This window comes from Equus przewalskii, chromosome 4, assembly GCF_037783145.1.
Source record: "Equus przewalskii isolate Varuska chromosome 4, EquPr2, whole genome shotgun sequence".
NCBI lineage: Eukaryota > Metazoa > Chordata > Mammalia > Perissodactyla > Equidae > Equus > Equus przewalskii.
In genome coordinates, this window is record NC_091834.1 from 41,183,794 (window position 1) to 41,207,767 (window position 23,974).

General features: G+C 41.2%; 1 long non-coding RNA gene across 1 annotated transcript; it reads right to left on the reverse strand.

The window, feature by feature from the left end:
* Positions 1-7,428: 7,428 nt before the first annotated feature.
* LOC139082795 (uncharacterized) lies at positions 7,429-16,886 on the reverse strand. Its single transcript, XR_011539040.1, has 3 exons — positions 16,643-16,886; positions 8,659-8,865; positions 7,429-8,504 (listed from the first exon to the last, which is right to left on the reverse strand). It is a non-coding gene; the product is annotated as an uncharacterized lncRNA (long non-coding RNA).
* Between the last annotated feature and the right edge of the window lie 7,088 nt (positions 16,887-23,974).

The window sequence follows — 23,974 nt, forward strand, 5'->3', positions numbered from 1 at the left end:
CATGATTCAAAAGACTGAGACAGGGGAAGGAATTTCCAAGAACAGAGAATAGTGCCCATCAGGATATAAGACAAATAATCTTGTAGTATTTTCAGTGAAGATGAGTAATATGGTTGACCAGAATTTAAGGGATCAGGGCCTGGTAGGGCTGGTCTGTGCCTTCAATACGGTAATCTCTAGCCACATGGGGCTACTGAGCCTTTGAAATGTGGCTTGTCCAAATAGAAACCTGCTGTAAATGTAAAATACACACCAGATGTTGAAAACTTAATTTTTAAAAATCTCATTAATATTTTTATGTTGCTTACATATTGAAATCATATTTTGGATTATAGAGGAGGAAAAAATTTTCTTTTTCCTCTACCCACTTTAGGTTCTTTTGCTGAGGCCCTACAAATTAGACTGACAAAAGACAGATTAACAAGAGTAAACAAATAGAATTTTATTAATACATGCATTGCACATACACACAGGAGTACTTGGTGATGGGTGACTCAAAGAGGTGCTTAGAACTTGGGCTTATATAGCACCTTAGCAAAGAACAGTAAGTTTGTAGACAAGCGAACAAGTGGCAGGACAAAGGAAAGAGACTTTGAGCTTCTAGGGTGGAAAATTGTGGGAAGGCAAATATATGGGGAAACTAGTGGAAGATAAGGATTGTTTTAGCAAGATTTGTTTGTGTAGATTCCTCTGGTGCTGTCTCTGGGCTGACAAGAGTCTAGAGATGTCTCCAGTGACTAAGAATCGTCCTGCCTTTCCTAGGCAGAGAGTTTTTCTTATGTCTGCTTTTTTTTGATTGCCTTCAGCCAAAATAATCCTTGTGCCAGGGTGGCATACTCTGAACCCCTTAAGGATATATTGAATTAAATAAAATATATTATTAAAATTAACTGCATCTGTTTCTTTTTACTTTTTGAATATTACTCAGAAAATTTTAAGTTATATGTGTGACTAACATTATTTTTCTATAGGATAGTCCTAGGGCAAATTATGGCACACCTTGAACATCAGACAAAGTCTTTGAACGATGCTAACCCTCAGCATTGGATTTTTGACGATGTGAGGTGCATATGACACCATCAATGAGGTAGGGCATTTGCTGCTATTGTGATGATAACATGCAGCAAATAGGACTAAGAATTGGAAAAGGGCAGGAATATAACTGCTCTGTTTCAGTAGGTGGTTTTGGTTTTATTCATAATAGAAATAGATGAGAAAGGTGCTAATGATAGTGCTGCTGTGGCAGGTAAAAGGAAAGGCAGTAACTCTCAAGAAAAACTAGAGGTAATCCAGTACTGGATTTGAGCTGTTTAGATTTTGTAGAAAATACTTTATCATTGAAATTTCTGTAGGAAAAACATTCTTTACTACTAGTCTAAATATCTCTAGCCTGTAACTTCCATTTTCCCCAGAAATTATAGTTTTTAATGGAAGTTTAAAAACTGAAGGTTGCTTAGGGACCCAGTTATTGAGGGTTTTGGGGGTTTTTTTGGTGAGAAAGATTGTCCCTGAGCTAACATCTATTGCCAATCTCCCTCTTTTTGCTTGAGGAAGATTGTCCCTGAGCTACATCTGTGCCAATCTTCCTCTAGTTTGTACATGAGATGCTGCCATAGCATGGCTTGATGAGCCATGTGTAGATCCATGTCTGGGATCTGAACCTGTGAACCCCAGGTGCTGACGCAGAGCATGCGAACTTAACCACTACAGCACCAGCTGGAGTTTTTAATAGCATCTGAAATTTACTTTAAGTACTTCATCATAGATAGTGTGATACGTAGGTATCCGTTTAAATTAGTTTTAATCTCTACTCACAGAGATGTCTGTTAACACCTGAAGTAAACATAAATCCACACTTGAAAAGTGGGTAGCACGTGAAAGATGCTATACTCTGGATGATATTTCTCCAAGAGCTTCAAAAATTGCTACCTGAATCTGCACTGAAGGGGATTTAATGGCATAGTATAACGGGGAAATGGATGATGTGCCACCTGAGGAGCCTGGCGGCCTAACGCCTTGGGGAAAACTCCTAGATTTGGAATTCTGTCCTGCATTTCTTCTCTTAGCGGAAGATTCTCTGTCTGACCCAATTAGGCGGTTAGCTGATCTTCAGTCAGAATGTTTTCTCATTTTGTCTGGGTGTTAGCCTTTCACACAGAGAGCTCGTTGGAATTCCTCAATGTTCGGAGAGTTAGAATTTCACTGAGCCTACAGGGCAAGAAGTGTGAGTGTTTGGGAGTTGGTTTGTAATAGATATTTGCATACTGTCTTGGTCTGAGATTTATCTTCGTGGGAGGTTATGGGAAGACCTGTAGCTCAGTAACCACACATCCTGGTTGGCCCAGGAGAGTCCCAGTTTACACTTACTGTCTAGTCCTCATTATTAATAACACTACCTTTCACTGTTAAAACTGTCTGAGTTTGAATGATAAATTATATGGTTACTCTTTTTGTGGTGTTTTTAAAATAGGTCTACAGATTCTTTGCTATTCTTCCCTTCAAGAGGTGGAACCTAGTTCTTCACCCTTTGACTATGGGCTGGATTAGTGACTGGCTTCTACAGGCTAGAATAAGGCAGAAGTGATGGTGCATGACTTTGGCATAGGTCATAAAGGCACTTACTCCTTGCTCTCATTTGGATCACTCACTCTAGGAAGAGCTAGCTGCCATGTTTTGAGCTTTTTGTAAACAAGGAATCTGAGATTTGGGTAAAGCAGCTTGCCTAAATCCCCACAGCCAGGTTGTAGTGGAGCCAGCTCTCAACCCGTGTCTGACTCCAAACCCACACTCTTAAAAGAATAAAAAGTACGCTCTACTGTCTTGCAAAAAAGAATCCACAAAAATGATGTAACGGAAATTGTGGCGAAAGTCCATAAGCAAATGCAGAAAGACTTTGTCTGAAAGGGATAGCAAACCTAAGATTGCATATGCTGTTTTTAAACCATCTTATTTTTCAAAATATATTCACACAGTTCAAAAGACATGAAATGTATTTCAGTGAAATGTCTCTCTCTTACCTCTGCTCCCAGCCGCCCTAGTGCCCCTTCCTGAGGACAACCAACATGACTAGTTTCTTGCATATCTTTCCAGAAATATCCTATGCTTGTACAAGACCATATATACATATCACCACCGCTATTTTTTTTTTACACAAATGATAGCATAGAATAAACACTGTTTGGCTACGTACCTTTTTACCTCATGATGAATTGTGGATGTCATTCAGTATCAGTACATAAAAGTATTGTTTTTATAGCTACCTTATAGTCCAGTGAATTGTGTAAAATTATTTAATGAATACTCTTTCAATAATCATTTTAGTTATTTTCAACACTTTCTCATTAAAAAAAAAAAATGCTGTGATGAATTACCATGTCCACATGTCATTTCTAGATGCGGGTTCTTAGCATCCTAGTCCACCCCACTGTCCTGACGTGCTGAAGAGTCGACCCAAGGGCATTATGGACTAAACTATTCACTAGCTCAAAGTTAAACTATTCACTATGATGGGTACTGAAACTATTGGTTTCCTTTTCTATTATTCTGAGAGTGGGATGAGGGCAAAAGAGGAGAACTTTCTTTTATTCTCAGATAAATTCATAGACATTTATATTCTAACCCACTTTACCAGAAAATAGCTGATGCAATGATTGAAACTTGGCAGGCTTATGGGTTTTGGTATTCAACACAGTCTCAATTTTCTGTGCACCAAGGATATAGTGGATGCTTTTTATATAAATACCTTTAAGTCTTTTCTTTAAACTTCCCCCTTCCTCTCCATCCTCTCTGCCTGTTCCCTTCCTCCTCCTTTAGGTGTCCAACTGTCCAGGCCTGAAAGCTGAGATTCGTCCCTGCTTCCCCCTTCTTTCTCACCCTATATTGTAGTGCAATGGTCAGAAGAGCTGGAAGTGACCCCACGTGCTCACTCCTGGTTGCCAGGACAGTGAGCTATCTGAGATGGGAAGGAGGCTCCTTCTCAGTAGAAGAGGCTGCACTCACACCGACTACTCAGGGGCCAGTCCCCTCCTCCCACTCCTTCCTCTCACCCCATGCAACTCCCCATGGGCCCAAGGTTTCCACATCCTGGACAACTGGCCTTGCCAGGCAAGTTCTGTAAACACTAGCCTCCCACAGAGACTCCACATTATCTCCTTCCTCTTGCAACAGGCGGCTTTCCCACATTTGCCCTATAAAAAGGAAGGGTACCTATGGGGTTCAGGACACAGTACCCCAAAATATGCCACCTTGGCCTATTGAATAGTTTAAGCTAAAGGAGTTTGAGAAAATGGGAGAAGCAGGAGGGTCGCTCTGACCACCCCCCGCCCCCTTCTCTGCTGAAACAGGTCACAAAACCCTCATGTGAGTAGTGCCTTCTCTATACCTGGAGGAAAGGAGCATCCTTCTCTCTGAAGACCAGGGATGTGGAGAAGAATCCTAACAAACAGCCCTTGCTAAGTTTTCCCCAGTTTACTACACTTACCTCATTCTCCTTAAAGACTATCGTAGTTCTACACAACTGCCTACTCTTCATCAAAACCTAGCATAAAAATACTCAAGTCTGTTTCTTCAGGTGTTCAGTTCCTTATGAAACCTCCCATGTCACATAAAATTTATATTAAATAAATTTGTATACTTTTGTCCCATTAATCTTCATCAGTTTAATTTTCAGATCCAGCCAGGGACCTAAGACGGTTGAGGAAAATTTTTCCTCCCCTACAGTATCAAGGGGCCTGTTGCCTCTGTTGGAACATAGACCCATGCTGCATATTCAGCAGAGGGCCCTGCCCAGGACTCCTCTCTGTGGGATGATGGGAGAACAGCTGTCTCTTTCCTTGATGACCCACCTCAGTAACTCTTCCTTTCCTCCAGTAAAGCTTCTCCCTTAATCCATACTGTGTGGCACTGTGGAATTTGTCCTGAATGCTGACACAAGATAAGAGGTGACCACAAAGAGACCCATCTTGCATGACAGGTGACCAGTCAGTCCCCAAATCCTATAGTAGCTGGTTTGTTGAATGACATGGTCTTGGTGGGTGTAAGCAGGATGTAACATTTTTCCTTCTCACCTCCCCCTCCAAATCTGCCCTGTGGATCCACTCTAGGCCAGCTCTGCATGAAATCTTGGCAAGTTCTGTCACCTTTCTGGTCACTGTCACTTAATAAAAAGTCCAGTCCAGTTGACCAGGCTGCAGGGCTCAGGGGACACAATGGAAGTCCTTGTCATCTGAGTTGTACCTGCAGCCTCCAACCACCTTCCCACCCACCTATACACCTTCCCGCTCCCCGAGGTGGGAAAAGACTTTCAAACAGCTTCACACCTTCCAACAAAGAGTAGGAGGTGACCTACCTGACAGCAGCCTGCTACCAAAATCCTGGGGGCAATAGAAAGATATAAGGGTGAGAAGCACCTTCCTATATGGGGTAAAACCAAGCTCCATGGACCAGATCATGTCAATATGAGAAATTAGTCAGAATCGTTCAAAGCATCTAGCTGAAAGTTCATCAGCTTCTTCCTTCTGGTGAAGGGATGCTGATAATGAGTGTTGCCATGCCAATTTCTGAAGTGTACAAAAATGAGGAGGATGAAGATGGACTCCTCTCAGGAGATATTCAGCAAGAAAATGCCCTTGTAGGACTAACAAAATGCATCTGTTCTAGAATGCTTTAAACCCTTACCAAGGATAACAGGGATGTTACAGTATGTGACTGATCAATTCACCTAATCACAGGTCATCAAAGCAGCGGTGTTCCCACCTAAGAATTTTAGGAGGTGGCTTTGGTATTTCAAGCAGAAAAACTGAACTCCAAATGAGCTTTGGAAAAAGCTCAGCTTTGGAAAATCTACGTTATTTAACCTAGGCTCTCTTGTTTTCACGTTTAAAAATAAAATACTTTGCATTTTAAGTTGTCATTAAAATAGACCATGGCGTTACTTTAGTACTCTTTTTTCCCCCCGATAAGAACTTGCAATTCAAGCAGCAACTTAAAGTCATCAGAGGGACGTTGTCTTTAGGTTCACAGAAGCTGCTCACCTTTTATAGAAAGTTTCTATTCATCTAGAGAAATCTCCATAAGAGGATCTTTAAAGATAAGTTGTCAAGTGTAAGCCCCCAAAACTCATTTACCATAGTACTTGGCAACAAGCAGGATACATAGGGGTGTATAAAAAAAATCCTGACTGTGAATGGCTGTTCAAGGTCCCTGATTCCTTACAGGAAGTAGACCAAAAGTTAACTTTCTTTCAGTGCTAAGTTCTTATTTGGTTTGTTCTCTGGATAAACACACACACACAAAAATGCTGCTTAATAGGAACCTTGAAAACTTTATAATTTTGGTCTAGCTTCTAAAAAGTCCCCAGAGAAAAAAGGAGTAGCATTTCTTCTGTTTTGAGATTGTCTCTAAGAACTCAGACTAGTGCCTAATTTGGTAAACAAACAAACAGTTGTATCAGTTTCATTAGTGGTAGAAAATTTGGATTACAAAAATGAAATTTAGATGTACTCCTTTCTCTTTGTGGTTTAAAGCCGTACATAATTCATGTTTTATGTTAAGTGAGTGACTAAAATATGTATTAAAATTTTCTCACATTTTTAAGAGTACTTCAATAATCACCATTAGATGAAACAACCATCGAAATTCCCCCATTCTAAGTGCGTATCAATTATGAAGTAAATGTAGCAAAAGAGCCATATGTTCTTGAAAAATCAAGAATTGAACATCTAAGTTCAACATAGAATAAACAACTTGGTGCTTCCTGCTTCTTGCATGGGTTTACTCTTGACTGTTTTCATGGGGGTATCACAGAAGATTCACGGTAACGCCACGTTAGACTGTAGATGTAGCAGGTCAAAACTCATCCTTGTGTACTTAGGTGTTTGTGGAATACCTGTATCTCTTAGTGACAGTTATTTACTGTAATGGCAGGGAGAAGGCAATACCACTGGTATGGGCACTCAACTGACCATGACGGGATCCCCAACTTCCTGTCACTTACTCTTCCCACTCCATGCATCTGTCCACATGGCTAATATGTAATATGTATATTTTTCACATTATGTAAATTCTTTTTTTTTTAAAGATTTTTTTTCCCTTTTTCTCCCCAAAGCCCCCTGGTACATAGTTGTATATTCTTCGTTGTGGGTCCTTCTAGTTGTGGCATGTGGGACGCTGCCTCAGTGTGGTTTGATGAGCAGTGCCATGTCCGTGCCCAGGATTCGAACCAACGAAACACTGGGCCGCCTGCAGCGGAGTGCAAGAACTTAATCACTCGGCCACGGGGCCAGCCCCTCATTATGTAAATTCTTAATCAGCCTTTTTTATTTAGATTACATACATCATTATATTTGACATTCTTATACCTACTGTGTGATCAATAAGATTCCTATAAGACATACTGCTTTAAAAAAAAAATACCATACCCAGAAGGGTGACCTAAACCCCACAAAGGTGGGTGGCCACTTTATTTATAGGAGTCTTTTTTTTTAAAGATTGGCACCTGAGCTAACATCTGTTGCCAATCTCTTCTCTTTTTTTTTCCCTTCTTTTCCCCAAAGCCCCCCAGTATGTAGTCGTATATTCTAGTTGCAGGTCCTTCTGGTTGTGCTATGTGGGACGCCGCCTCAGCATGGCCTGACAAGTGGTGCCATGTCCGCGCCCAGGATCCGAACCAGTGAAACCCAGGGCGGTGAAAGCAGAACAGGCGAACGTAACCACTTGGCCACGGGGCTGGCGCCTATTTATAGGATCTTTAAAACAAGTTTTTAATGAACTAAGGTGAATAAAGGCACAACTAACAACTCTCCAAAGAAAACAGTCCAGTCCAGGGTAACAGTGAAACTCAAAAGTCACTTCCAATTTAAAACTTTTCCCCTTGCCTCGGTCAGGCCCACTTCAGGCTGAGAAACGTGCAGCCGGGAGGATAATTTAGTTTTAGGATTCTTCTTTAGTGTTTGTTTTACCTACTTCCCAGCATTTGGATACTGTTTTTGGCCCCTTCAGCAATAGAGCACCAGAAGATTGGCAACCAGAAGGAATAGGCACAAAATATTTCAGTTGAAAGGTGCAGCTGTAATCTTGATTGGTGTCCCTGGGGCATGATGAAAGCCAGAGCTAGCGCTGTTTCATTGGTGATCCACTGGGTTTTTCAGAGACCCTCCGTCGCTGATGAGTCTCTCACCTGGCAGTTTTTGGAGGCAAGTGACACATTTTCCAGGTGTCTGCTTGTGAGCCCCTACTCAGCTCCAGGTTCCCAGAGAGAGGTTCATTCAATTCTTGGAATGACTCCCCAGTCCGCAGCCGCCCACCAGGTTGCCTATTTGGATGGGAGTTCCACTCAAAATGACCCCATCCATCTAACTCCTCACGGTCCCCAGCCCACACAACACCCTGAGTCATTCTTGCCCTGCCAAACTACAAAAGTACAGAAGTTCCTCAGCAAGCATCTCTCCTCCCACTGCTCCTGCCAGGCAGGGCTGCTGCCACCACAGGCTCCTGGCTTTAGCTTCCTAGGCAAGAGGTAGACAATGGTTCCAATGACTCTCAAACGTCAAGACAAGTTCAAGCATTCCGAAAGCGGTTTTCTCTAAGCTTCTCTCATTAGCTTAAAGTGAGGTGGAAACAGCCCCCTCTGCAACCCTGATTTGAGTAACACACCAATACCTCTCTGCAGAGAAGTCCTCACAGGAGGCTCTTCAGCCTCCCACTGGTTCTTGACCTTCTCTTTTATGGTCTGGGGTGTGGGTGCTGGGCTGACGGGGGCAAAATCGTTTCACAGTCTCTTCTCATGCTCCATGTAGGTGATCCGCTACCTCGGAATGAAGGAGTACTTGGCACTTACTGTTTTGTCTTCGAAACTTGAGGCCTCTGCTGAAGTTTCAAGACAAAAAGAGAAGTCAGTTTTAACACCTTGTTACACTTTATTTTCTCAATTCTTAGATAGCGTCTTTCATAACACCAGCTATGTAATAAGAGTTTTTAGGTGCCTGGGGGGAAAGAAGCAGCGTTGTGCTCTGTGTATGATTGACAAGGAGATGCACTGCCACCTCAGGGTATCAGAGTCTAAGCAGGAAGAGTCTGCCCTTAAACACAGAAAATACTGATTTCTTACATCTCTCTACTGCTCTCCATCCTCACTGCCTCAACTGTGCTTTAGACCTCATCGTCTTTTGCCTTGAGGGGGTTAATCTCTCTAATTAGTAATCTGAGTGACTGATATTCAGCCCTTCCTTTGCTCTCACGAAATTGTTTCTCATATATTAGTGTTTTCGTTTCCTAGGGCTGCTGAAACAAATGACCACAAACTTAGTGGATTAAAACAACAGGACTTCATTGTCCCATAGTCCTGGAGGCCAGAAGTCCAAAATCAGGGTGTCAGCAGGTTTGGTTCTCTCTGGAACCTCTGAGGAAGAAACTGCCCCATGCCTTTCTCTAGCTTCTGGTGACTCCAGGAATCTTTGTCATTTCTTGGCTTGTAGACACTTCATTCCAACCTCTGTCTCCATCTTCACATGGCTTTCTCCTCTAGGTGTCTCTGTGTTTCAAATTTCCTTCATTCTCTTACAAGGGCACCAAATCCAAAACAATCTCTTGAGATACTTAATTACATCTGCAAAGACCCTATTTCCAAATAAGGTCACATTCGTAGAAACTAGGAGTTAGGACGCGGACATATCTTTTGGGGGGACACCATTCAGCCACTACTATCACAAAAGGCTTCTCCCACACAGCATCCTCCTCTTCTACTCAATACTCACCATCTGACCTCCAAACAGAAAGGCTGAGAATGCTTTCCAAAGAATCAGATACAGGCTGCAAACTGAGTGTTTCTTCTTGCATAGACTAGGTAAATCAGAATGGGAACTGCTGAGCATGGAGTAGAGAAACCTCAGCTCTGAGGGAGGATCACAACGGAGCTGTGCAGAGGCAGGCTCAAGGAGAGCAGACAGCCACCAGCAGGCAACTTTTCCCTGAGTAAATAGCCTATGTGGGCTGATACTCACCCATACACTGGAAATCCTGCCCAGCACACACATACACCCCACACCACACATACACTGCACACACCCACACACACACATCACACACATGCATACACATACCACATTACAGCTACACACACACACACCACACATATACCACACACACACAGCACACACCACACATTCCATACCACACACGCCCCCACACATGATACCGACCCTGATAACAGTTTCCCCACATTAAACCCAGCATATATGGTGTTGAAACCAAAACACTTATTCCCTGCTCACTCTCTGGCTTCATGGCTCCAGAATCCACTATCCTCCATGGAGACAGACACCATCAAGGACAAGCACCTGGATCATCTCCTCCCCACAAAGAGATACAGGCTGCTGGGAAAGCTGCTGACCAGCAAGGTCACGGGCTCCCTCCTCTCTGCAAGTGTCTCAAGGTCAAAGACAGGCTGGTGCAAAAGCTCCGACCAGCAAGGCCATATGCTCCCCCTTCCCTACCTAAAACCCCAAATAAAAACCCTTCCTTTTAGCTTTTCGGGGAGTTTGGGATTTCAGCGTTAGCTGCCCTCTCTCCTTGCTCAGTGCTGTGCAAAAATAAAATTCCTACTTTCTTCCACCACACCCGGTGTCAGAGATTGGCTTGCTGTGCAATGGGTGAGTGAACTCACTTCAGGTTCAGTAACAATTTGGCGACCCAGATGGGACAATGCCCCAGGTGGACCTCTTGCCTGTGGCACACCGGCCTCTGGCTAAAGGCCTCTCTTGGAAGCTGTCCTGTAGCTGCCTGAGCCCCTTGTCTCAGGGACAGCCCCAAGCTGATGACTGCTAGCCAGACATCGTTGGCCCACGGCGCTTTTGCTTTGGTGGTGGAAGAAACTAGGTTTAGGACTTAGGAAGACGTCTCTTGTAAGTAGTTGGTAGTTTTTGTCTTTGTGTTAACCTTTTCCAACAGGACAGGCCAGAAATAATGGGTACCTTGGTAGCCCTCTGGGCTGCATTTGTTTTGAAGTCGCCGTGACGCCCCAGCCAAATTTTGGTAAGTCCCCCGGGTGTGCACAACCGAGGCCCCTTGTCCTTGCTCATCTGGGAAGATCTGCGTAGCGCATCTTCATTTGTTGGGCGCCCACCGAGTGTAGGACACGGACTAAGCTGGGACTGGAAGCACTTTGGTTTTGGGTTTTGGTCTTTGTTTTGGCTTCCATTTGTGGACAAGGGTTTTTGGGAATGCAAGCTTGTTTGGTATTTGTTGTTGTTTGTCTGTTCGTCTGTCCTTTTAAAAGTGTTTACATGGGAGATGCTGCATCTATTCCACCTAAGAACCCCTTGGGAAAAACTTTGTCTGATGGTCGACCTATAGCTGTAAGGCAATGTCTAAAGAGGGAAGATTTTCTTTTGTAGCACCACGTGGCCACAATATTCTTTAGACTCCAGAGAGAAAAAAATGGCCAAATGATGGATCCTCAAGCTGGGAAACTTCATAGAGAGCTCTTATGATAAACAACTGTTTTATTGGTACCTATGAAAAGACCAAATTAAGAAGAAACTATAATGACTAGTCAAGAACTTAATCAAACTTGGGGTCTCAGCTTCTCGTAGTCTTACAGATGCTAATAAAAATGTTAAGTTAACAAAGAGAAATCAGAAAGGGAAGAGTCACAGGACTCATCCCAATGGGATAAATGGAACAGATATAAATGAAGTTAAAACAAAGGTTTTAATAAAACACTGCCTAAGGTTGGATGGGCTAAAGGGACCCCCCTAGTGGCTCCCCAACATTAAAGGACATCAGACAAACCTGTTCTATTTACCCAAGTTTGAAAAATGTAAAAGGTCAGGAGGCAAAAATCAGAGTGAGAAACCTGACTAGCAATTGTTTGGGGGCAACATTTAGGCCACTAAGATTAATAAGACTATAAAGATTGAAGTGTTTAAGCTAATATTATATGAAGAGGTTATGTCAACTTTGCCTGGATGTTTTCTTTGGGAATAAATGCTATGTCTAACTGGGAATGCTTCCCCTGAGCAATACTGTAATAACAAAACTTGCTAAGAGAATTCTAATGTAAGTTATAATTAAAAGTATAAGGGTTAGTAAAAGTAAGATAAAGTTTTGTAAAAATTGATGTACTTAAACAGGCCAATTTCGGTTCACCCAAACTGATGTATGCAATCGGAAAAGCCAGCTGCAACAACAGGAAGCCTGTTTTAATCTTTTGAGGCTTCTAAATAAAATTAGAAATACTTTACCACCTCTTTAAGAGAAAATAATTAAATAATTAAACATGCCAGCAGCCGAACCCAAATCTGCTGCTTTTGTCTACTCTCTTGCTGAGCTGGTCCCAGCAAGCTGAGCTTCGCTTCAACTCCCCCAAAATTCCTGATCTAAAATTGAACAAGTAAAAATAAGTAAACTTTTGAGGTAATTTGCATTGTAATGGCCATTCTGAAAACCTGTTTCAGAAGAAGATTCAAAATCTCTCATAATGGAATGCAGTCTTTAATGAATATGCAAAAACTTCTAAGAGACAAAGTTATTTAACATGATGTAAAATGATCTTTGATGAATGAAAGCCTGTTTAAGTTTGCTGGTTTCATTTAAAATGAACATGTCCGCAAAGTTATCAGCATTGGCTATGATGCAGACATACAGCCTGGGTTTACTGGTCAAATGAGCTCATGTCATCTATGTTACAAAATTCATCAGCAAAACTCATAACTCAGTATAATAGCTAATTTTGTTTAACGTCTCATGGAGTTTTTGTAGATGATCTAAATATAATTGTTAAGAACAGGTAAACTAAATAAATCTAAAAAAATAAAAGTTCTTGGAAAAACTTTTTAATGATAATTATATGTATAATTATATGAATCATAATTATATTATGATATATGTACTTAAAACAACTGAGGGTGATAGTTAACTGCTGTAATGTCACATGAAATTTTTAAGAGTAATTGTTAAAACTGGGTAAGAGTTTTAAGTACAATAATTATGTTTTATAGTCTGCATCCCTAAAAAACAGCTTCCAAAATCTTTTTGGAAACTTAAATTTTATAGCTTTACTAAGTTAAGTTAAATAATAACATTTATTGGGTATCTAGGTCATTTCCACATAAGATAAAATATTAAAGGTTAACTACTAAGCATATATTTGTCTACCTTTGGTTTCTTATATCAAAGAGACTAAAAAGTGCTTAGGTTTATTAATAAACATGTTTTATGTATGCTGAGAAATTTTCTATGAGAAAACATATATTTCTAAAAGGTCTGTATACAAGGAAAGTAAAATATATGTTTTCAGTAAAAAGATATAAAGAATGGAAATATTTTTGTTTCTTGAGTTGAGAAAGATAAATTTGTCCTAAAGTGCTGGGACAAATTCTGAATGTAAAAAAGTAACCAAAGGTTTGTAAAAGTAAAGCCCTAAAAAGATTCATGTATGGTCAAGTTGGCCAGGATTAAAGTAAATCCAATTAAGTAAATAAACTTATATGTCAAAAGTAAACTGGTACAAAATTAAAACTTGGTTTCCTCTTTCTTAAAAGGATAATTTTCCTAAATTTTTAATCTGCTTTTGGTAAGATGATTATAAAAAAGGCTTTTTTTTTTTTTTACTATTTTAACTCTGTTTCCCCTTGACTGTTTCTGTTGAAACTTTGAATAGATACCTGAGCATGGTTTTGCAGTGAGCTTTGTTTCCTATCTGAACAAATGTTTTACAGCTTTTAATATTTTCGACAAGCTTCCCCACACACACAAATATTCAAGTCTTGAATAAGAGCTTTCTTTTGACCTGGAGGACGAGGGAGAGTTTCTCTGGGGATTTTCAGAGGGCCCCTGGGACTTCTCGGAGAAATTTTCTGTCTTCCCATAAGAAAAGAATGCTAAACTAATAAGGCTTATTTTGTATATTAAATTACATAAGAAGCATTGTCAAATAAGTAATGAGAAACTTTCTTAAGTGGTATTATATAAATGAATATTATTGATATAAATATTTTAAAAATTATCTGATCTATTCTGATTGTCAGCTATAGTCCTGGTTATTATCTCAAAACGTTGTATATCACAGACATGGTCAAATGCCTTTGTCAATTACCATTTTTGAATGTTTTGTTATTTATAAACAGTGGCTATTTTACTTTGATGTTTCTGCAAATATGTTTCATCTACAGAGAAATTCATGGAAAGGACTCTGACAATCTAGAATACAGGTTTCCAATAAACGTTCAGATTGTAAAACTAAACTAGGTAAAAATTACAGAACTCCAACAGAGAAACTGATGACCTCACAAACTGCTGACAGAAGGTTAAGATCAAGAACCAATTACACAGGACAGAATAAACTTATAGGGATGATTATAATTTTTATGACTTTTTGATTGAGATATTGCTGATTTTTGATGTTTTGCTTTTTTTCAGAGTTAAGAAAACCTTTTTCTCTATTTCTTAAAGAACTATGACTTACAGCAATTTATAAACAAAATTGAGGCATTTGTCTTTTCCTCCACATCTGAGCCCTCCAAAACATAAAAACCCCTGACGAGTAAGTATTCTTATTACGGCAATATAATTGTTTGCATAAGTCCAATAAGAATCTGTTCTTCTTTTAACAGGACACAACTAGAAACACTGGTTATATTACCAAGGCTTTGACTGGAACATCATATTTTAAAAAAAACTTATGGGCTTGGATATAAAAAAACAGCTTTTGAGGAATGAAGGTTGAAATTCTGGAATAAAGGCACTTGGAAATATTGGCCTGGTACTGTGCTTATGGGACCTGGTAAGGTTGAACAAAGAATGCCGCTCCCTCTGGCAGGTACAAGGAGCCTCAATATTTTGGGGAACCTCAAGAAGAGAGGGATTCACCCAAATCTGTAGATACTGCAGTCAGAATCTGATAACAGGTCCTTTGCTTGGCTTTCCTTGAGAGGCCTTTAAAGTTCAACCTGAGATTCCTTATAAGGTTCTGGCAAAGCAGATTTAAAAGAGCCTATATGATCAATTACTATTCTTGCTGTACTTATGTAAATAATTAGGCCAAATTTATTAAAACTAGACTTATTTTGCAAACCAGTTAGTCTTAATTTGGCTATGTCTAGTGAAATTGAGGGTGATTTTAGGGAGGAAAATTATGTTTCAATAGAAACTATAATACAGGTTTATAAATATTGGATTTTAGTTTTTTCAACCGTCTTTGAAATTTTTGTTTTACTTCTGTTAACTGGACTGGATCTTGAATTCTTAGTCTCCTGAAATATCTGGCTAAAAACCTCTAAACTAACATTTTCAGGGGTTTTTTTCCCCCATCATTTTCATTTGAAGTCATTGAAAACTAAATCTGCCCTTTTTCCTAAAGCCTTACAAACTGAAGCTGGAGGACCTAATATAAACTTAAGGGAGATTCATGTCTACTGCTGTGTAAGCCACTCAAAAAGCTACCTGAGTGCCTGATGACACCATCAAACTGCAAAAGATGCTTCGACCCTGACTTCTAGGAATCTTGATTGGCTGCCCCCTGGGCTCAGAAACTGGTTTATAATTTGCTCCAACCATTAACCTTGTTTTTCTCTTTTTGTTTCTCTAGAAAAAATTCTTATTAAATACCTGATTACTTACTTACATGATACAGGCCTAACTTCAGGAGCCCACCAGCATCACTGCCTTATTAAAAGACTGGTTCAATGAGATGAAACAACCTACGCCCCATTTCAGCAGGAAGTAGCTAGATTGGTCACTGCCCCAAATCCCTCAAGATTGAGGGGTGGACATAAAATATGGGGGAGTTGATACCGACCCTGATAACAGTTTCCCCACATTAAACCCAGCATATTTGGGGTTAAAACCAAAACACTTATTCCCTGCTCACTCTCTGGCTTCATGGCTCCAGAATCCACTATCCTCCATGGAGACAGACACCATCAAGGACAAGCACCTGGATCATCTCCTCCCCACAAAGAGATACAGGCTGCTGGGAAAGCTGCTGACCAGCAAGGTCACGGGCTCCCTCCTCTCTGCAAGTGTCTCAAGGCCAAAGACAGGCTGGTGGGAAAGCTCCGACCAGTAAGGCCGTATGCTCCCCCTCCCCTACCTAAAACCCCAAATAAAAACCCTTCCTTTTAGCTTTTCGGGGAGTTTGGGATTTCAGCGTTAGCTGCCCTCTCTCCTTGCTCAGTGCTGTGCAAAAATAAAATTCCTACTTTCTTCCACCACACCCGGTGTCAGAGATTGGCTTGCTGTGCAATGGGTAAGCGAACTCACTTCAGGTTCGGTAACACACACATATCACACACACACATACACACACCACACACACCACACGACAGCCACACACACACAACACACACATATACCACACACACATACACACACCACACACACCACACGACAGCCACACACACACAACACACACATATACCACACACACACATACACATCACACACACACACCACACACTACACATGCACAACACACATGTACACATACCACATAACACACACACACCCCCATACACTACATGTTCACACATACCACAAAAATTCCTATACCGTGACCAGAGATTAGAGATAGGGCTCTGGGACACCTATGGTGTGATGGTGACAAGAAGAGAAAGTTTGATCTCCTTGGCCAAAGTGAAATCCATACCTTTTTGTGCTTTGATAACTGCCACAAAGCCATCTCTTCCCTCGTCGCCTGGCCTCCTATTCATTCCACATATTATCCTGCAGTGATCTTCCTAAAAAATCAGATCTGACCGTAATGTCACTCTGGTTTAAACCCTTCACTGGCTTCCTAGAGCCTTCAGAATGGAATCCTCCCAAGTTCAAACCACACAGACTACTTGCAGTTCCCCTAAATAGACTTCTTTTGCCACCATGCCCTTGCACACGCTGCTCCTTCAGCCTGGGGTTTGCTTCCGTTTTCTTCGCCTCCCACCCACACTGAGCCCATGTCTACTCATCTTGAGCAGCTTTGCCCTTTAGGTGTCAAGAGCGGTGAACAAAATGGGTAAGCAGCAGAGCATGTCCAGACTGAACATCTGCCTGCAAGCTGGTCCAAGGTCTGGCATCAGGATGTGTAGAGTGCCAGGCCAGATAGCACCCATTCCGGGAAGTGCTCCCCACACTTTGGGCTGGTTTTCTTGCAACTGCCTTGTGCACACATGATCATGACATCTTGTATACATTGCTACCAGCCCTGGGCACACTGTTCTGAAATTAACTTCTTCTTCACTAGACTGTGGCTCCTTGACGGCAGTCATCCAGACTCATTTGTCTTTGTGTTTGCAGTGCCAGTGTTTCTTGTGCTTAAATGCCTGGAAAGGGAGAGATGACCTTCCAACTGCTTCCTCGTTCTCCACTAAGCAGCAGTGGTGCCTACATTTCCTGTGGAGCCAGTACCAAGCAGAGCTGGAGATGATCCCTGTGCCCTCAGTTCCTCAGACTCCAACAGTGGAGAGTGAATCATCGTATCACCCCTCCATGGCCTTGATCCAGCCCAAGATACCATTGTCAAAATCCAAAATTCTGGGTGATTGCTTCCCTTAAGATAATTATAACGTTTTTTCCCCCATTATAGAGATACTAATTGTTTATTTCAGAAAATCAGGAAAACATGGAAAAGTCAGAAAGACTACTTATATCCCCACCACTGTTGAACATTTTGGTGTATTTATCTCCAGATTTGGAAAGGTAATTCTATTTTCATTTGCTTAGGTTTGCCACTCTAGCAAGGACTGTAATACAGAGATGATACTATATTTGCATCTGGCTTTTTTGATATAATGTCTTAACGTCAGCATTTTCCTACATTAATATAAACTCTTGCTAAACATTTAGTGGCTAATATTTAACTTTTTTTTATCTCAAGGCTATACTGCCTTTTTTTTTTTTTTTAACTTCCTGGTACCTTCTAAAGGAAAAAAGCTGATGAAAATAGAAAGTTCAGAAGGCTATTGATCTCCCAGTATTTCCTGCTCAACCAGAAATTCAAGCACCGGAAATCTCCTTAATCTCTCTGATTGTCTAGTTCGTCCTTTGTTAAACCTATTTCTTAACGTGGTTCTGAGGATTAAATGAAATAATTAGCAGTAAATTCCTACACATTCCTGCAGAAGGTTGGCACTCAAATTGGGTCAGTTTCCTCTTCTCTATGACCTCTGCAATTTAAGAGCAACAGCCAGGTCAGTCCCAGGGAGCATAGATCAGTAAATGACAAGGGAACTCCAGGATCTCCTACATCCACACTCTCACTTGTCAAATCAAAACCTTGCTCAGAGCTCCCTGGCTTAGCAGAGCCATAGAACCAGAAGCCACTTCTCTGAGTTCCAAACTGAATTTCTCCTCTTACCTGATATTACAGATAAAATGAATTTATCAGTCATTCAGACATTCACAATTGAGAGCTTTATAAGGAAGTTCTTAATAAGCATCTATTGTATCATCCCGGAATGACAAGTTATTTTGCTCTCATACAAATCTTTTTGATGGGGGCGGCAGGAAGCAGGGAAGAAGTGGAGGTGCTAGGAAATTGTGGAGTGGTCTCTTCTGTGCAGCCTGGGGAGAGACCGGGTGAGGGGAATTCCAGGTTGAAAGTGAAAAGGGCAGTTCTTGACCAAGTCATTCTGGCCTATTTCAGGCCTCATGCCAGCTTCCCTTTTATGCATTTGTGAGATTGATGGAGAAGATATACAGTACCTGGCATATCCTAGCCTATTCACATGTCCACTGGAGAACTGGCCTGGAATCCAGGATAGAAATAGAAAGGCAGCTATCGCGCCACTATTGTGCCTCCTGGGCAGGCCTGGGTCACCTTAAAAGACAAAAGACATGTTCCTGGTGGCCTGTGGGTAAATATTACTCTTTCAGAGAGGTGCAGAAGGAAACCCTGTCCCACTGCCTGGGGAGTCCAGAGCATCGAGAAGAACTGACCCCGGGGAAGCACAACACTGGGTTGGAGTCACCATATATTTCAGGCCTCTGATCCCTCACCTCTAAAAAGAAGATTCTCCTTAGACTTGTGTTTCTTAGCTCATGTTGTTTCACGGAACAAATTGTTAAAGCAGTTCTCTTGAGAAGAGGGTGTTCAATACAGAGCTGGAGGGGCAGTGGAGGTGAGTCAGCGCGGGGCAGCTGCAGGAACGTCCTCACCATCTTGGGAGCTCCACTTCCTTCTCTGTGGCTGCTCCAGGCTCCTCTCTCTCCTTCCAGCTTCTGTGGTCTCCACCCTGCATCTTTGCTGCTCCTGAATAACTCCTGCTTGCTCGTGGCTTTCAACTGCCATGGCCCCAATTCAAGTTCATCCCATCATTTTACTTTGAACTCCACTACCAACTGATTAGTTCTGTGTGTCTCTTACTTCACATTCCTAACAGAAAAACTTTGATTGACTCAGTGTTTAGGGGTTGAATTCTCTCCCCCAAAAGGATATATTCAATTCCTAACCCCTAGTTCCTGTGAATGTGACCTTATTTGGAAATAGGATCTTTCCAGAAGTAATCAAAGTTAATATGAGGTCATACTGGGTTACAGCAGGCCCTAAATCAATATGACTGGTGTCCTTAAAGGCAGGGGTCAAATTTGGACACAGGAAAAAAAGACGCAGAGGGAGAACCCCATGTGACAACAGAGGCAGAGATTGGAGTGATGCATCTAGAAGCCAAAGAAGAAGGATTGTTGGCAACCACCAGAAACTGCAAGAGGCAAGGGTTCTTCTCTTGTGCAGTTGGAGCTTGATTTCAGACCTCCAGCCTCAGAACTATAAGAAAATAAATCTCTGTCGTTGTAAGCCACCCAGTTTGTGGAAATTCATTATGGCAGCCTTAGGAAACTAATACACTCAGCCTATCTTTTGGTGCCAGGCCAACCTCAGAATGTGGCCACCTCAGGTGGGATGCTCACTCTTTGCCCAGTCCGTTTTGGCCGAGAGAGTCAGGGCAATGGCATCTAGTAGCGGCCACTTAGACATCAAGGCTGTAAGCAGAGCAATTTCCTGTAGGAGGAGGCATGAGTGTGGATAGATGTTTGCTGGTGTGACCTCTCCATTACTAATTAGGTGGCTTTTAAATTAAGTTGCCTTTCTAAAGATGCACACTGCCCAGGAGTGCATGCCTTCTCTGGCTGTATTTCAGCCCAAGGGACATTTTGTTATTGTTTTTGTTTGCCAAAGCAGTATTTTCAGTACAAATTATTTTCCGTCTGCAATTCCCAGGTGATAGTTTCTTCAGATGAAAAATATATTGGTTACTGTCCAGACCTGCTCTTGTTCCCAGGTGAGCCCGGTGAGCAGCGCCACCCACACTGGCCAGCACCGAGGCAGAATGGCTCTGGGCCAACCTTGAAGGCATGTTTACCTGATACAGCCAGAGGCAGTTAGCATTTTAAGGTGAACTAATGATCTTAGGAAAAATTGAATAGAGCCAAGAGTCATATCAAGTGAGATAAACAAAAAAAAAGAAGCAACATCTATGGCCCAAAGGCTTGAAAGCTTGATGGACCCAGGAGACAAGAATGAGGAAGAAAGCAATTTAAAACCAAGTCCATGAATGACGAGTGTGCGCAGGATTTTGTCTTTCTTGCCTGAACAGTGTTTGCTTCTGGAACGGATATGGTATCTTAGCACAGAGCAGACCACCAAGATTCTCTACTCCTCAAAAATGCTTTGTTTGTGGAGTTAACTTTTGTCTTAACAAAGAAATCATTTTCATATATTAGAACTTTATATTTATGATGATAGCCCTGAATATTTGTTTAAAAAACTGATTCTTGACTTAAGAACAAAATCAGAGACTGATTTTCTTACTGACAGAACTGGCTAGGGTTTAGCTTTGCCATTTATCCAAATATAGTCTGGTGCCTTGTGTGTTTTAAATCACTTGTTTCCATGAATATAAAAGTTATACCTATTCACTGTAGAGATTTAGGATAGAAACTTGTTTTAAAAATTTTTTAGGGTCTGATGCCTATAGTGGTTTAGGAATGGTGCTTACAATCAGATCTCTGCTTAAGGTCTGTCCTGTTAGTGCATTGCTTTCCACTCCCTGAAACTCTAGGTTAGCTCAAAACTTAGCGTTGTTACCCCTCCAGGGAAGCACTGTTTTTACTCACCCTGGTTCTTCTATTAAGACAACTCTGCAAAATTTGTCAAATTATAGGAATATCTTACATTGCTTGTGCATACACATTTATGAAAAACCTTGGGAAAGATCCCCACATGGAGTCTGAGATTCCTTGACCCCATCCATCAGGAATGCTTCGTTTTCTCTGGGAAGTAGATGGGTTTAGCAGACTCTGATTATTGTCTATGGTTCTTAAGCAAGATCAGCATGCTGCCTCTTAGAGGTCACTGCATTTCTACAAGATAGGGGATGTCTGCAAATTTCCTGTCAAAAGTCCCTCCTTGTTTAGAAATAGTCCTTGCTTCCTTTTAATGTTTTCATCTTAAAAATAAGAGAAAACTGTCTCTTTAGTGCCTCCTATGAGCTGACAGATATGTGTTATCATGGCCCTGGGGAAGTTATAATAAGATCTGTAGCATTTTTACTCCAACATGTACCTCCCATGTAAATGGGCACTTGTTTACATCCACAGAGGCATGGCTGTGCTGGAGGACAACTGTGGCACTTGGAGTTATGAAAAACCATCACTGACCTGTGGCCTTGAGCCGCTTGTGTAAGCCCACAGCTAGGCTCTTGCCCATCAGTGTTCTGACTCTGATTCTACCTCCCGTCTATAACACCTGAAGGGGGTAGGTGGTGGCAAGCATTTTTTTCCGGTGTGCATTCCACTGCTGCATCCAGGGTGGTCACCCCATACTCCATACCACAGGTTCAGCACTCTGTGTCAGTCAGCTCTAGCGATGGCTGCAGCTGTCTCCTCTGAGAGCTTCTGAGACCATTGCCCCACAACACAGATGAGTCCTTCTGATCAAGATCTTCCCTTGCCTTCCATTGACATGGTGACACCATACTCTCCTAGGTTGAAAAGGTAAATAAAGAACATTCCTTGCATGAATGGGACTGCCTTTCTAGCTTTGCCTACAAGTCCTTCTCCTATCCTCCCTTTTGGTAGTGGTGTATGGAAGGAAATGATGCAACATTTGATCAACATCAAAAGAGATCATATTCTAGAAATGCAGTGTTTACAGCCTAAGGAGTTCAAGGGAAGACACAGTTGGAAGACATGTTGTTCTACATTTATGCTATAAAATTCTAAATGACAAATTTTACATGACCAGAAAATGAGTCATCATTCACATTTTCCCACATACTCTGGGTGAGATTTGCATTTGTGGTCATCATTGACAAGCGTGATAACAACCTTTGAGAGAGTCATTGGAAGACACTATGCATGGGCAGCATGATGGATAATGCCATATCATGACTAATGATGCAATCATTAAATCATGATATCAGGGAACTGCAAAGTCTAGAATATACTGTTTCAATAGCAACAGTTTCTGAAGAACCATACCATTGTAAAATATCAGTCAGGAATGGTGCATTTGACAGTAAAGAGCATAAAGAGATGGTTCTTGAATCTGAATAGGGAGAGATTACAAATAATCTTCATGTGCGCTGATTGGGTAACAAACAAATACATAAATACTGCTCTATCATTATTCTAAATCTTCATAGATAGATTAATAATGATGCCTCAAATGGGTCTATGAATTTTGTAAAATATTTTTAAATCAAACTGTTTTTATAGACAAGGATTTTTCAGAAAATATTTGCCCAGGGCCACATACACCCTACCTGTAGTCTAGCTTCACTCATCTATTTTGGGAGAAAGAGGTGAAACATGAATATTTTTTGGTCTATGACCTTGATCTTAAACCATCCCTATAGTCATTCTTCATCTTTTTTGTATGCTCAGTCTCTCCCTCTCCTTTGCTTCTTCCCTTGTACTATTTACATAATCAAGTTCCCCTTTCGTAGTGTAATCTTCTCTGACATTTCTATCCCATTGAGTCACCATACTAATAAACTTTCTTTTCATCAGTACACTTATTGAAAGGATAATTCACAGCCTCTTCACTCATCTGCACTAATTTCTTGCAGTCTGCGTTCGACACCTGTTATTGTACCTTTTTTCCATTTCCTTCTGTAGGCACTGTCCATGTGTTTTTTTTATTATTATTATTATTCATAAGTAAGTCAGCATTGACCCCTCTTATGAATCTCAGCTGTACATTTCTGCCTGCCTACTAGACAGCTCCTCCCTGAAGCCCTCATGGTTATTCAAACTAGACAAACTTAAAAGCAAATCTACTGTTAAGCCCCATGCTTTACTACTCCCATCTTCCACCCTCACTAAAAATGCTACTGCTGACTTTACTATTTTGGTGGCAGTTATGGAAATTTTTTCATCCTCCCTTTTCCCAAATCCTTCACCTCTGAAATGTTGCTAATATTTGTTTTAGTACTCATTCCTGCTGGCTTGGGAGAATGCAATTGTTTTTCAACCAGTATTTTCATGTCTAGTCTCTTTTCTTCTTTTGCTCCATTCTTCACAAAGATAATTAGTAATATTGATCATCAATTAATAATTGTTTCCTCTTGCTGCATTAGAGATAATTGGGATACAGAAAAAGTTTCCATTGAATTCTAAGATATGTCCCAAGGAAGACTCATTGAAATGTATCCTGTAGTTCAAAATTAACAAGAAGAGTTGAAAGTGGAGAAAATCCCCAGGAAATAGAAGGAGAAAAAGACAAAGAAATGAAAAGAGCAGAAAAAAGATGGGAAAAGCAAGAGATTAATCCAGCAATCCACACGGTATCTCTAACAGGAGAAAAGAGCGGAGGAAACAGAGGGAGTGACACTTAAATGAGGAACGCCTCCTGGGAGGTGACCCTGGGCGTGAGACTGTTACCTGCAGCTCTCCAGAGTGGTGTCAGCCTGTGTGGAATGCCCCCAGGCCAATTTGGTCACTTGGCAGATGTCAGTTTCTTTTTAGAGATTATCTGTAGAATCTA